Genomic DNA, 16,036 nt, shown 5'->3' on the forward strand with positions numbered 1-16,036 from the left:
GACTAGTCCGTCTCACGTGATGATCGGACACGGCCTAGTTTGACTCGGATCATGTAATCACTTAGATGACTAGAGGGATGTCTATCTGAGTGGGAGTTCATAAGATGAACTTAATTATCCTGAACATAGTCAAAAGGTTTTTGCAAATTATGTCGTAGCTCACGCTATAGTTCTACTGTTTAGATATGTTCCTAGAGAAAAATTAGTTGAAAGTTGATAGTAGCAATTATGCGGACTAGGTCCGTAAACTGAGGATTGTCCTCATTGCTTCATAGAAGGCTTATGTCCTTAATGCACTGCTCAGTGTGCTGAACCTCGAACGTTGTCTGTGGTTGTTGCGAACATCTGACATACACGTTTTGATAACTACGTGATAGTTCAGTTAAACGGTTTAGAGTTGAGGCACCAAAGACATTTTTGAAACGTCGCGAAACATATGAGATGTTTTGAGGGCTGGAATTGGGATTTCAGGCTCGTGCCCATGTCAAGAGGTATAAGACCTCCGATGACTTTCTTAACCTGCAAACTAAGGAGAAAAGCTCAATTGTTGAGCTTGTGCTCAGATTGTCTGAGTACAACAATCATTTGAATCAAGTGGGAGTTGATCTTCCAGATAAGACAGTGATGGTTCTCCAAAGTCATTGCCACCAAGCTGTTAGAGCTTCGTGATGAACTATAACATATCAGGGATAGATATGATGATCCTTCAGGTATTCGCGATGTTTGACACCGCGAAAGTAGAAATCAAGAAGGAGCATCAATTGTTGATGGTTGGTGAAACCACTAGTTTCAAGAAGGGCAAGGGCAAGAAGGGATACTTCATGAAACGGCAAATCAGCTGCTGCTCTAGTGAAGAAACCCAAGGTTGAACCCAAACCCAAGACTAAGTGCTTCTGTGATAAGGGGAATAGTCACTAGAGCAGAATTATCCTAGATACTTGGTAGATAAGAAGGCTGGCAAGGTCGATAGAATTATATTGGATATACATTGTGTTAATGTGTACTTTGCTAGTACTCCTAGTAGCACCAGGGTATTAGATACCGGTTCGGTTGCTAAGTGTTAGTAACTCGAAATAAAAGCTACGGAATAAACGGAGACTAGCTAAAGGTGAGCTGACGATATGTGTTGGAAGTTTTTCCAAGCTTGATATGATCAAGCATCGCACGCTCCCTCTACCAAAGAGATTGGTGTTAAACCGAAATAATTGTTATTTGGTGTTTGCGTTGAGCATAGACATGATTGGATTACGTCTATCGCAATACGGTTATTTATTTAAGGAGAATAATGGTTACTCTGTTTATTTGAATAATACCTTCAATGGTCTTACACCTAAAATGAGTGGTTTATTAAATCTCAATCGTAGTGATACACATGTTCATGCCAAAAGATAGTAATGATAGTACCACCTACTTGTGGCACTGCCACGTAAGTCATATCGGTATAAAACGCATGAAGAAGCTCCATATTGATGGATCTTTGGGCTCACTCGTTTTTGAAAAGTTTGAGACATGCGAACCATGTCTATTGGTGTATATGCATGAAGAAACTCCATGCAAATGGACCGTTTTGACTCACTTGATTTTGAATCACTTGGGACATGCAAATCATACCACATGGGCAAGATGACTGAAAAGCCTCGTTTTCAGTAAGATGGAACAAGATAGCAACTTGTTGGAAGTAACACATTTTGATGTGTGCAGTCCAATGAGTGCTGAGGCATGCAGTGAATATCGTTATGTTCTTACTTCACAGATGATTCGAGTGGATGTTGAGCATATTTACTTGATGAATCACGAGTCTGAATTATTGAAAAGTTCAAGTAATTTCAGTGTGAAGTTGAAAGATCGTCGTGACAAGCGGATAAAAGATCTATGATATGATCATAAAGATGAATATCTGAATTACGAGTTTGGCACAGAATTAAGACATTGTGGAAATAGTTTCACAACTAATATAGCCTGGAACACCATAGTATGATGGTGTGTCCAAACGTCATAGTTGCACCCTATTGGATATGGTGCATACCATGATGTCTCTTATCGAGTTACCACTATCATTCATGGGTTAGGCATTAGAGACAACCACATTCACTTTAAATAGGGCACCACATAATTTCGTTGAGACGACACCGTATGAACTATGGTTTGGAGAAACCTAAGTTGCCGTTTCTTGAAAGTTTGGGGCTGCGACACTTATGTGAAAAGGTTTCAGGTTGATAAGCTCGAACCCAAAGCAGATAAAATGCATCTTCATAGGACACCCAAAAACAGTTGGGTATACCTCCTAATTCAGATCTGAAAGCAATAGGGATTGTTTCTTGAATCGGGTCCTTTTTCGAGGAAAGGTTTCTCTCGAAATGTTGAGTGGGAGGATGGTGTGTTGGGGAACGTAGCAGAAATTCAAAATTTTCCTACGTAACACCAAGATCTATCTATGGAGAGACCAGCAACGAGTAGAAAGGGGAGTGCATCTACATACCCTTGTAGATCGCTAAGCGGAAGCGTTCAAGTGAACGGGGTTGATGGAGTCGTACTCGTTGTGATTCAGATCACCGATGATCCTAGTGCCGAACGGACGGCACCTCCGCGTTCAACACACGTACAGCTCGACGATGTCTCCCACGCCTTGATCCAGCAAGGAGAGAGGGAGAGGTTGAGGAAGACTCCATCCAGCAGCAGCACAACGGCGTGGTGGTGATGGAGGAGCGTGGCAATCCTGCAGGGCTTCGCCAAGCACCTACGGGAGAGGAGGAGGTGTCACGGGAGGGAGGGAGGCGCCAAGGGCTCAGGTATGGATGCCCTCCCTCCCCTCCACTATATATAGGGGCAGGGGAGAGGGGGGAGGCACAGCCTTGACCCTTCCTCCAAGGAAGGGGTGCGGCTAAGAGGGGGGGGAGGAGTCCATCCTCCCCAAGGCACCTCGGAGGTGCCTTCCCCCTTTAGGACTCTCCCCTTTTTTCTATATCTTGGCGCATGGGCCTCTAGGGGCTGGTGCCCTTGGCCCATGTAGGCCAAGGCGCACCCCCTACAGCCCATGTGGCCCCCCGGGGCAGGTGGCCCCACCCGGTGGGCCCCCGGGACCCTTCCGGTGGTCCCGGTACAATACCGATGACCCCGAAACTTGTCCCGATGGCCGAAATAGGACTTCTTATATATAAATCTTTACCTCCGGACCATTCCGGAACTCCTCGTGACGTCCGGGATCTCATCCGGGACTCCGAACAACATTCGGTAACCACATACAAACTTCCTTTATAACCCTAGCGTCATCGAACCTTAAGTGTGTAGACCCTACGGGTTCGGGAGACATGTAGTCATGACCGAGATGTTCTCCGGTCAATAACCAACAGCGGGATCTGGATACCCATGTTGGCTCCCACATGTTCCACGATGATCTCATCGGATGAACCACGATGTCAAGGACTCAATCAATCCCGTATACAATTCCCTTTGTCTAGCGGTATGGTACTTGCCCGAGATTCGATCGTCGGTATACCGATACCTTGTTCAATCTCGTTACCGGCAAGTCTCTTTACTCGTTCCGTAACACATCATCCCGTGATCAACCCCTTGGTCACATTGTGCACATTATGATGATGTCCTACTGAGTGGGCCCAGAGATACCTCTCCGTTTACACGGAGTGACAAAATCCCAATCTCGATTCGTGCCAACCCAACAGACACTTTCAGAGATACCCGTAGTGTACCTTTATAGCCACCCAGTTACGTTGTGACGTTTGGCACACCCAAAGCACTCCTACGGTATCCGAGAGTTGCACAATCTCATGGTCTAAGGAAATGATACTTGACATTAGAAAAGCTTTAGCATACGAACTACATGATCTTGTGCTAGGCTTAGGATTGGGTCTTGTCCATCACATCATTCTCCTAATGATGTGATCCCGTTATCAACGACATCCAATGTCCATGGTCAGGAAACCGTAACCATCTATTGATTAACGAGCTAGTCAACTAGAGGCTTACTAGGGACATGGTGTTGTCTATGTATCCACACATGTATCTGAGTTTCCTATCAATACAATTCTAGCATGGATAATAAACGATTATCATGAACAAGGAAATATAATAATAATCAATTCATTATTGCCTCTAGGGCATATTTCCAACAGTCTCCCACTTGCACTAGAGTCAATAATCTAGTTCACATCGATATGTGAATAACACTCAAGGTCACATCCCCATGTGACTAACACCCAAAGAGTTTACTAGAGTCAATAATCTAGTTCACATTTACCATGTGATTAACACTCGATGAGTTCTGGGTTTGATCATGTTATGCTTGTGAGAGAGGTTATAGTCAACGGGTCTGAACCTTTCAGATCCGTGTGTGCTTTACAAATCTCTATGTCATCTCCTAGATGCAGCTACCACGTTCTATTTGGAGCTATTCCAAATAACTGTTCTACTTGGAGCTATTCTAAATTGTTGCTCCATTATACGTATCCGGTATCTCTACTCAGAGCTATCCGGATAGGTGTTAAGCTTGCATCGACGTAACCCTTTACGACGAACCCCTTTACCACCTCCATAATCGAGAAAATTCCTTAGTCCACTAGTTACTAAGGATAACTTTGACCGCTGTCCCGTGATCCATTCTTGGATCACTCTTGTACCCCTTGACTGACTCATGGTAAAGCACACTTCAGGTGCGGTACACAGCATAGCATACTGTAGAGCCTATGTCTTAAGCATAGGGGACGACCTTCGTTCCTTTCTCTTTATTCTGCCATGGTCGAGCTTTAAGTCTTAACTTCATACCTTACAACTCAGGCAAGAACTCCTTCTTTGACTGATCCATCTTGAACGCCTTCAAGATCACGTCAAGGCATGTGCTCATTTGAAAGTACTATTAAGCGTTTTGATCTATCCTCATAGATCTTGATGCTCAATGTTCAAGCAGCTTAATCCAGGCTTTTCCATTGAAAAATACTTTCCAAATAACCCTTTATGCTTTCCAGAAATTCTACGTCATTTCCGATCATTAATATGTCAACAACATATACTCATCAGAAATTCTATAGTGCTCCCACTCACTTCTTTGGAAATACAAGTTTCTCATAAACTTTGTATACACCAAAATCTTTGATCATCTCATCAAAGCATACATTCCAACTTCGAGATGCTTACTCCAGTCCATGGAAGGATTGCTGGAGCTAGCATACCTTTTAGCATCCTTAGGATCGACAAAACCTTTCTGATTGTATTACATACAACCTTTCCTTACGAAACTGGTAAGGAAACTGGTAAGGAAACTCGTTTTGACATCCATCTGCCAGATTTCATAAATGCAGCTAATGCTAACATGATTCCGACGGACTTAAGCATCGCTACGGATGAGAAAATCTCATCGTAGTCAACTCCTTGAACTTGTGAAAAACTCTTCGCCACAAGTCGAGCTTCATAGACGGTGACATTACCGTCCACGTCCGTCTTCTTCTTAAAGATCCATTTATCTCAATGGCTTGCCGATCATCGGGCAAGTCCACCAAAGTCCATGCTTTGTTCTGATACATGGATCCTATCTCGGATTCTATGGCTTCTTAACCATTTGTCGGAATTTGGGCCCACCATCGCTTCTCCATAGCTCGTAGGTTCATTGTTGTCTAGCAACATGACCTTCAAGACAGGATCACCGTACCACTCTGAAGTAGTATGTGTCCTTGTCGTCCTACGAGGTTCGGAAGTGACTTGATCCGAAGTTTCATGATCACTATCATAAGCTTCTACTTCAATTGGTGTAGGTGCCACAGGAACAACTTCCTGTGCCCTGCTACACACTTGTTGAAGTGACGGTTCAATAACCTCATCAAGTCTCCACCATCCTCCCACTCAACTTTTCGAGAGAAACCTTTCCTCGAGAAAGGACCCGATTCTAGAAACAATCCATATTGCTTTCGGATCTGAATTAGGAGATATACCCAACTGTTTTGGGTGTCCTATGAAGATGCATTTTATCCGCTTTGGGTTCGAGCTTATCAATCCTGAAACTTTTTCACATAAGCGTCGCAGCCCCAAACATTTAAGAAACGACAACTTAGGTTTCTCTAAACCATAATTCATACGGTGTCATCTCAACGAAATTATGTGGTGCCCTATTTAAAGTGAATGTGGTTGTCTCTAATGCCTAACCCATGAACGATAGTGGTAACTCGATAAGAGACATCATGGTATGCACCATATCCAATAGGGTGCAACTATGATGTTTGGACACACCATCACACTATGGTGTTCCAGGCTGTATCAGTTGTGAAACAATTTCCACAATGTCTTAATTCTGTGCCAAACTCGTGATTCAGATATTCATCTCTATGATCATATCATAGATCTTTTATCCTCTTGTCACGATGATCTTTCAACTTCACACTGAAATTACTTGAACCTTTCAATAATTCAGACTCGTGATTCATCAAGTAAATATACTCAACATCTACTCGAATCATCTGTGAAGTAAGAACATAACGATATTCACTGCATGCCTCAGCACTCATTGGACTGCACACATCAAAATGTGTTACTTCCAACAAGTTGCTATCTTGTTCCATCTTACTGAAAACGAGGCTTTTCAGTCATCTTGCCCATGTGGTATGATTTGCATGTCCCAAGTGATTCAAAATCAAGTGAGTCAAAACGGTCCATTTGCATGGAGTTTCTTCATGCATATACACCAATAGACATGGTTCGCATGTCTCAAACTTTTCAAAAACGAGTGAGCCCAAAGATCCATCAATATGGAGATTCTTCATGCGTTTTATACCGATATGACTTACGTGGCAGTGCCACAAGTAGGTGGTACTATCATTACTATCTTTTGGCATGAACATGTGTATCACTACGATCGAGATTTAATAAACCATTCTTTTTAGGTGTAAGACCATTGAAGGTATTATTCAAATAAACAGAGTAACCATTATTCTCCTTAAATGAATAACCGTATTGCGATAGATGTAATCCAATCATGTCTATGCTCAACGCAAACACCAAATAACAATTATTTAGGTTTAACACCAATCTCTTTGGTAGAGGGAGCGTGCGATGCTTGATCATATCAAGCTTGGAAAAACTTCCAACACATATCGTCAGCTCACCTTTAGCTAGTCTCCGTTTATTCCGTAGCCTTTTGTTTTGAGTTACTAACACTTAGCAACCGAACCGGTATCTAATACCCTGGTGCTACTAGGAGTACTTAGCAAAGTACACATTAACACAATGTATATCCAATATACTTCTATCGACCTTGCCAGCCTTCTTATCTACCAAGTATCTAGGGTAATTCTACTCTAGTGGTTATTCCCCTTATTACAGAAGCACTTAGTCTCGGGTTTGGGTTTTACCTTGGGTTTCTTCACTAGAGCAGCAGCTGAATTGCCGTTTCATGAAGTATCCCTTTGTTCCCTTGCCCTTCTTGAAACTAGTGGTTTCACCAACCATCAACAATTGATGCTCCTTCTTGATTTCTACTTTCGCGGTGTCAAACATCGCGAATACCTCAAGGATCATCATATCTATCCCTGATATGTTATAGTTCATCACGAAGCTCTAACAGCTTGGTGGCAATGACTTTGGAGAACCATCACTGTCTTATCTGGAAGATTAACTCCCACTCGATTCAAATGATTGTTGTACTCAGACAATCTGAGCACAAGCTCAACAATTGAGCTTTTCTCCTTAGTTTGCAGGTTAAGAAAGTCATCGGAGGTCTTATACCTCTTGACATGGGCACGAGCCTGAAATCCCAATTTCAGCCCTCAAAACATCTCATATGTTTCGCGATGTTTCAAAAACGTCTTTGGTGCCTCAACTCTAAACCGTTTAACTGAACTATCACGTAGTTATCAAAACGTGTATGTCCGATGTTCGCAACATCCACAGACGACGTTTGGGGTTCAGCACACTGAGCGGTGCATTAAGGACATAAGCTTTCTACTGTCCGCATAATCACTACTATCAACTTTCAACTATATTTTCTCTAGGAACATATCTAAACAGTAGAACTATAGCGTGAGCTGCGACATAATTTGCAAAAACCTTTTGACTATGTTCAGGATAATTAAGTTCATCTTATGAACTCCCACTCAGATAGACATCCCTCTAGTCATCTAAGTGATTACATGATCTGAGTCAAACTAGGCCGTGTCCGATCATCACGTGAGACAGACTAGTCATCATCGGTGAACATCTTCATGTTGATCGTATCTTCTATACGACTCATGTTCGACCTTTCGGTCTCCGTGTTCCGAGGCCATGTCTGTACATGCTAGGCTCGTCAAGTTAACCCTAAGTGTTTCGCGTGTGTAAATCTGTCTTACACCCGTTGTATGTGAACGTTAGAATCTAACACCCGATCATCACGTGGTGCTTCGAAACACGAACTGTCGCAACGGTGCACAGTTAGGGGAGAACACTTCTTGAAATTGTTGTAAGGGATCATCTTATTTACTACCGTCGTTCTAAGCAAATAAGATGTATAAACATGATAAACATCACATGCAATCAAATAGTGACATGATATGGCCAATATCATTTTGCTCCTTTTGATCTTCATCTTCGGGGCTCCATGATCATCATCGTCACCGGCATGACACCATGATCTCCATCATCATGATCTCCATCATCGTGTCTTCATGAAGTTGTCACGCCAACGACTACTTCTACTACTATGGCTACCGGTTAGCAATAAAGTAAAGTAATTACATGACGTTTAAGTTGACACGCATGTCACAAATAAATAAAGACAACTCCTATGGCTCCTGCCGGTTGTCATACTCATCGACATGCAAGTCGTGATTCCTATTACAAGAACATGATCAATCTCATACATCACATATATCATTCATCACATCCTTTTTGGCCATATCACATCACATAGCATACCCTGCAAAAACAAGTTAGACGTCCTCTAATTGTTGTTTGCATGTTTTACGTGGCTGCTATGGGTTTCTAGCAAGAACGTTTCTTACCTACGCATGAACCACAACGTGATATGCCAATTGCTATTTACCCTTCATAAGGACCCTTTTCATCGAATCCGATCCGACTAAAGTGGGAGAGACAGACACCCGCCAGCCACCTTATGCAACTAGTGCATGTTTGTCGGTGGAACCGGTCTCACGTAAGCGTACGTGTAAGGTTGGTCCGGGCCGCTTCATCCCACGATGCCGCCGAATCAAGATAAGACTAGTAACGGCAAGCATATTGAACAATATCGACGCCCACAACTACTTTGTGTTCTACTCGTGCAAAGAATCTACGCAATAGACCTAGCTCATGATGCCACTGTTGGGGAACGTAGCAGAAATTCAAAATTTTCCTACATAACACGAAGATCTATCGATGGAGAGACCAGCAACGAGTAGAAAGGGGAGTGCATCTACATACCCTTGTAGATCGCTAAGCGGAAGCGTTCAAGTGAACGGGGTTGATGGAGTCGTACTCGTCGTGATTCAGATCACCGATGATCCTAGTGCCGAACGGACGGCACCTCCGCGTTCAACACACGTACAGCTCGACGATGTCTCCCACACCTTGATCCAGCAAGGAGAGAGGGAGAGGTTGAGGAAGACTCCATCCAGCAGCAGCACAACGGCGTGGTGGTGATGGAGGAGCGTGGCAATCCTGCAGGGCTTCGCCAAGCACCTACGGGAGAGGAGGAGGTGTCACGGGAGGGAGGGAGGCGCCAAGGGCTCAGGTATGGATGCCCTCCCTCCCCTCCACTATATATAGGGGCAGGGGAGAGGGGGGAGGCGCAGCCTTGCCCCTTCCTCCAAGGAAGGGGTGCGGCTAAGAGGGGGGGGGGAGGAGTCCATCCTCCCCAAGGCACCTCGGAGGTGCCTTCCCCCTTTAGGACTCTCCCCTTTTTCCTATATCTTGGCGCATGGGCCTCTAGGGGCTGGTGCCCTTGGCCCATGTAGGCCAAGGCGCACCCCCTACAGCCCATGTGGCCCCCCGGGGCAGGTGGCCCCACCCGGTGGGCCCCCGGGACCCTTCCGGTGGTCCCGGTACAATACCGATGACCCCGAAACTTGTCCCGATGGCCGAAACAGGACTTCCTATATATAAATCTTTACCTCCGGACCATTCCGGAACTCCTCGTGACGTCCGGGATCTCATCCGGGACTCCGAACAACATTCGGTAACCACATACAAGCTTCCTATATAACCCTAGCGTCATCGAACCTTAAGTGTGTAGACCCTACGGGTTCGGGAGACATGTAGTCATGACCGAGATGTTCTCCGGTCAATAACCAACAGCGGGATCTGGATACCCATGTTGGCTCCCACATGTTCCACGATGATCTCATCGGATGAACCACGATGTCAAGGACTCAATCAATCCCGTATACAATTCCCTTTGTCTAGCGGTATGGTACTTGCCCGAGATTCGATCGTCGGTATACCGATACCTTGTTCAATCTCGTTACCGGCAAGTCTCTTTACTCGTTCCTTAACACATCATCCCGTGATCAACCCCTTGGTCACATTGTGCACATTATGATGATGTCCTACCGAGTGGGCCCAGAGATACCTCTCCGTTTACACGGAGTGACAAAATCCCAATCTCGATTCGTGCCAACCCAACAGACACTTTCAGAGATACCCGTAGTGTACCTTTATAGCCACCCAGTTACGTTGTGACGTTTGGCACACCCAAAGCACTCCTACGGTATCCGGGAGTTGCACAATCTCATGGTCTAAGGAAATGATACTTGACATTAGAAAAGCTTTAGCATACGAACTACATGATCTTGTGCTAGGCTTAGGATTGGGTCTTGTCCATCACATCATTCTCCTAATGATGTGATCCCGTTATCAACGACATCCAATGTCCATGGTCAGGAAACCGTAACCATCTATTGATTAACGAGCTAGTCAACTAGAGGCTTACTAGGGACATGGTGTTGTCTATGTATCCACACATGTATCTAAGTTTCCTATCAATACAATTCTAGCATGGATAATAAACGATTATCATGAACAAGGAAATATAATAATAATCAATTCATTATTGCCTCTAGGGCATATTTCCAACATGGTGGAGACTTGATGAGGTTATTGAACCGTCACTTCAACAAGTGGGTAGCAGGGCACAGGAAGTTGTTCCTGTGGCACGTACACCAACTGAAGTGGAAGCTTATGATAGTGATCATGAAACTTCGGATCGAGTCACTACCAAACCTCGTGGGATGACAAGGATGCGTACTACTTCAGAGTGGTACGTAATCCTGTCTTGGAAGTCATGTTGCTAGACAACAATGATCCTACGAGCTATGGAGAAGCGATGGTGGGCCCGGATTCCGATAAATGGCTCAAGGCCATAAAACCCGAGAGAGGATCCATGTATGAAAACAAAGTGTAGACTTTGGAAGAACTACTTGATGGTCGTAAGGCTGTTAGGTACATATGGATTTTGAAAGGAAGACAGACAATGATGGTAAGTGTCACCATTGAGAAAGCTCGACTTGTCGTTAAGATGTTTTTCGACAAGTTCAAGGAGTTGACTACGATGAGACTTTCTCACTTGTAGCGATGCTAAGAGTCTGTTGGAATTGGATTAGCAGTTACTGCATGATTGATGAAATCTTGCAGATAGGATGTCAAAACATTGTTTCCTCGACGTTATACTTGAGGAAAGGTTGTATGTGATACAACCGGAAGGTTTTGTCAATCCCAAAAGATGCTAATAAGTATGCAAAGCTCCAGCAATCCTTTTAAGGACTGGAGTGAGCATCTCGGAGTTGGAATGTGCGCTTTGATGAGATGATCAAAGATTTTGGGTTTGTACAAAGTTTATGAGAAACTTGTATTTCCAAAGAAGTGAGTGGGAGCACTATAGAATTTCTGATGAGTATATGTTGTTGACATATTGATGATCAGAAATGATGTAGAATTTCTAGAAAGCATATAGGGTTATTTGAAAGGTGTTTTTCAATGGAAAGCCTGGATTAAGCTACTTAAACATTGAGCATCAAGATCTATGAGGATAGATCAAAAACGCTTTATGGTACTTTCAAATGAGCACATACCTTGACGTGATCTTGAAGGTGTTCAAGATGGACCAGTCAAAGAAGGAGTTCTTGCCTGAGTTGTAAGGTACGAAGTTAAGACTTAAAGCTCGACCACTGCAGAATAGAGAGAAAGGACTAAGGTCGTCCCCTATGCATAAGATGTAGGCTCTACAGTATACTATGCTGTGTACCGCACCTGAAGTGTGCCTTGCCATGAGTCAGTCAAGGGGTACAAGAGTGATTCAAGAATGGATCACGGGACAGCGGTCAAAGTTATCCTTAGTAACTAGTGGACTAAGGAATTTTCTCGATTATGGAGGTGGTAAAGGGGTTCGTCGTAAAGGGTTACGTCGATGCAAGCTTAACACCTATCCGGATAGCTCTGAGTAGAGATACCGGATACGTATAATGGAGCAACAATTTAGAATAGCTCCAAGTAGAACAGTTATTTGGAATAGCTCCAAATAGAACGTGGTAGCTGCATCTAGGAGATGACATAGAGATTTGTAAAGCACACACGGATCTGAAAGGTTCAGACCCGTTGACTATAACCTCTCTCACAAGCATAACATGATCAAACCCAGAACTCATCGAGTGTTAATCACATGGTAAATGTGAACTAGATTATTGACTCTAGTAAACTCTTTGGGTGTTAGTCACATGGGGATGTGACCTTGAGTGTTAATCACATGGTGATGTGAACTAGATTATTGACTCTAGTGCAAGTGGGAGACTGTTGGAAATATGCCCTAGAGGCAATAATAAATTGATTATTATTATATTTCCTTGTTCATGATAATCGTTTATTATCCATGCTAGAATTGTATTGATAGGAAACTCAGATACATGTGTGGATACATAGACAACACCATGTCCCTAGTAAGCCTCTAGTTGACTAGCTCGTTAATCAATAGATGGTTACGGTTTCCTGACCATGGACATTGGATGTCGTTGATAACGGGATCACATCATTAGGAGAATGATGTGATGGACAAGACCCAATCCTAAGCCTAGCACAAGATCATGTAGTTCGTATGCTAAAGCTTTTCTAATGTCAAGTATCATTTCCTTAGACCATGAGATTGTGCAACTCCCGGATACCGTAGGAGTGCTTTGGGTGTGCCAAACGTCACAACGTAACTGGGTGGCTATAAAGGTACACTACGGGTATCTCTGAAAGTGTCTGTTGGGTTGGCACGAATCGAGATTGGGATTTTGTCACTCCGTGTAAACGGAGAGGTATCTCTGGGCCCACTCGGTAGGACATCATCATAATGTGCACAATGTGACCAAGGGGTTGATCACGGGATGATGTGTTACGGAACGAGTAAAGAGACTTGCCGGTAACGAGATTGAACAAGGTATCGGTATACCGACGTGATCTTGACGTGAGCACATGCCTTGACGTGATCTTGAAGGTGTTCAAGATGGATCAGTCAAAGAAGGAGTTCTTGCCTGAGTTGTAAGGTATGAAGTTAAGACTTAAAGCTCGACCATGGCAGAATAGAGAGAAAGGAACGAAGGTCGTCCCCTATGCTTAAGACATAGGCTCTACAGTATGCTATGCTGTGTACCGCACCTGAAGTGTGCTTTACCATGAGTCAGTCAAGGGGTACAAGAGTGATCCAAGAATGGATCACAGGACAGCGGTCAAAGTTATCCTTAGTAACTAGTGGACTAAGGAATTTTCTCAATTATGGAGGTGGTAAAAGAGTTCGTCGTAAAGGGTTACGTCGATGCAAGCTTAACACCTATCCGGATAGCTCTGAGTAGAGATACCGGATACGTATAATGGAGCAACAATTTAGAATAGCTCCAAGTAGAACATTTATTTGGAATAGCTCCAAATAGAACGTGGTAGCTGCATCTAGGAGATGACATAGAGATTTGTAAAGCACACACGGATCTGAAAGGTTCAGACCCGTTGACTATAACCTCTCTCACAAGCATAACATGATCAAACCCAGAACTCATCGAGTGTTAATCACATGGTAAATGTGAACTAGATTATTGACTCTAGTAAACTCTTTGGGTGTTAGTCACATGGGGATGTGACCTTGAGTGTTAATCACATATCGATGTGAACTAGATTATTGACTCTAGTGCAAGTGGGAGACTGTTGGAAATATGCCCTAGAGGCAATAATAAATTGATTATTATTATATTTCCTTGTTCATGATAATCGTTTATTATCCATGCTAGAATTGTATTGATAGGAAACTCAGATACATGTGTGGATACATAGACAACACCATGTCCCTAGTAAGCCTCTAGTTGACTAGCTCGTTAATCAATAGCTGGTTACGGTTTCCTGACCATGGACATTGGATGTCGTTGATAACGGGATCACATCATTAGGAGAATGATGTGATGGACAAGACCCAATCCTAAGCCCAGCACAAGATCATGTAGTTCGTATGCTAAAGCTTTTCTAATGTCAAGTATCATTTCCTTAGACCATGAGATTGTGCAACTCCCGGATACCGTAGGAGTGCTTTGGGTGTGCCAAACGTCACAACGTAACTGGGTGGCTATAAAGGTACACTACGGGTATCTCTGAAAGTGTCTGTTGGGTTGGCACGAATCGAGATTGGGATTTTGTCACTCCGTGTAAACGGAGAGGTATCTCTGGGCCCACTCGGTAGGACATCATCATAATGTGCACAATGTGACCAAGGGGTTGATCACGGGATGATGTGTTATGGAACGAGTAAAGAGACTTGCCGGTAACGAGATTGAACAAGGTATCGGTATACCGACGATCGAATCTCGGGCAAGTACCATACCGCTAGACAAAGGGAATTGTATACGGGATCGATTGAGTCCTTGACATCGTGGTTCATCCGATGAGATCATCGTGGAACATGTGGGAGCCAACATGGGTATCCAGATCCCGCTGTTGGTTATTGACCGGAGAACATCTCGGTCATGTCTGCATGTCTCCCGAACCCGTAGGGTCTACACACTTAAGGTTCGATGACGCTAGGGTTATAAAGGAAGCTTGTATGTGGTTACCGAATGGTGTTCGGTGTCCCGGATGAGATCCCGGACGTCACGAGGAGTTCCGGAATGGTCCGGAGGTAAAGATTTATATATAGGAAGTCCTGTTTCGGCCATCGGGACAAGTTTCGGGGTCATCGGTATTGTACCGGGACCACCGGAAGGGTCCCAGGGGCCCACCGGGTGGGGCCACCTGCCCTGGGGGGCCACATGGGCTGTAGGGGGTGCGCCTTGGCCTACATGGGCCAAGGGCACCAGCCCCTAGAGGCCCATGCGCCAAGATATAGAAAAAAGGGGAGAGTCCTAAAGGGGGAAGGCACCTCCGAGGTGCCTTGGGGAGGATGGACTCCTCCCCCCCTCTTAGCCGCACCCCTTCCTTGGAGGAAGGGGCAAGGCTGCGCCTCCCCCCTCTCCCCTGCCCCTATATATAGTGGAGGGGAGGGAGGGCATCCATACCCGAGCCCTTGGCGCCTCCCTCCCTCCCGTGACACCTCCTCCTCTCTTGTAGGTGCTTGGCGAAGCCCTGCAGGATTGCCACGCTCCTCCATCACCACCACGCCGTTGTGCTGCTGCTGGATGGAGTCTTCCTCAACCTCTCCCTCTCTCCTTGCTGGATCAAGGCGTGGGAGACATCGTCGAGCTGTACGTGTGTTGAACGCGGAGGTGCCGTCCGTTCGGCACTAGGATCATCGGTGATCTGAATCACGACGAGTACGACTCCATCAACCCCGTTCACTTGAACGCTTCCGCTTAGCGATCTACAAGGGTATGTAGATGCACTCTCCTTTCTACTCGTTGCTGGTCTCTCCATAGATAGATCTTGGTGATACGTAGGAAATTTTTTGAATTTCTGCTACGTTCCCCAACAGGTTTTGCTTAGATCAAGAGGTCATGAGCTTGATTCAGGACGCCTACACTATTTTTTGAATTTCGATAATAAGTGGATACGATGCCTCGTATGTGTCACATGCAGATGGGTATACGGGTTGATGAAATGATCATACTACCCTTAT

Source organism: Triticum aestivum, chromosome 2B (assembly GCF_018294505.1).
Source record: "Triticum aestivum cultivar Chinese Spring chromosome 2B, IWGSC CS RefSeq v2.1, whole genome shotgun sequence".
Lineage (NCBI taxonomy): Eukaryota > Viridiplantae > Streptophyta > Magnoliopsida > Poales > Poaceae > Triticum > Triticum aestivum.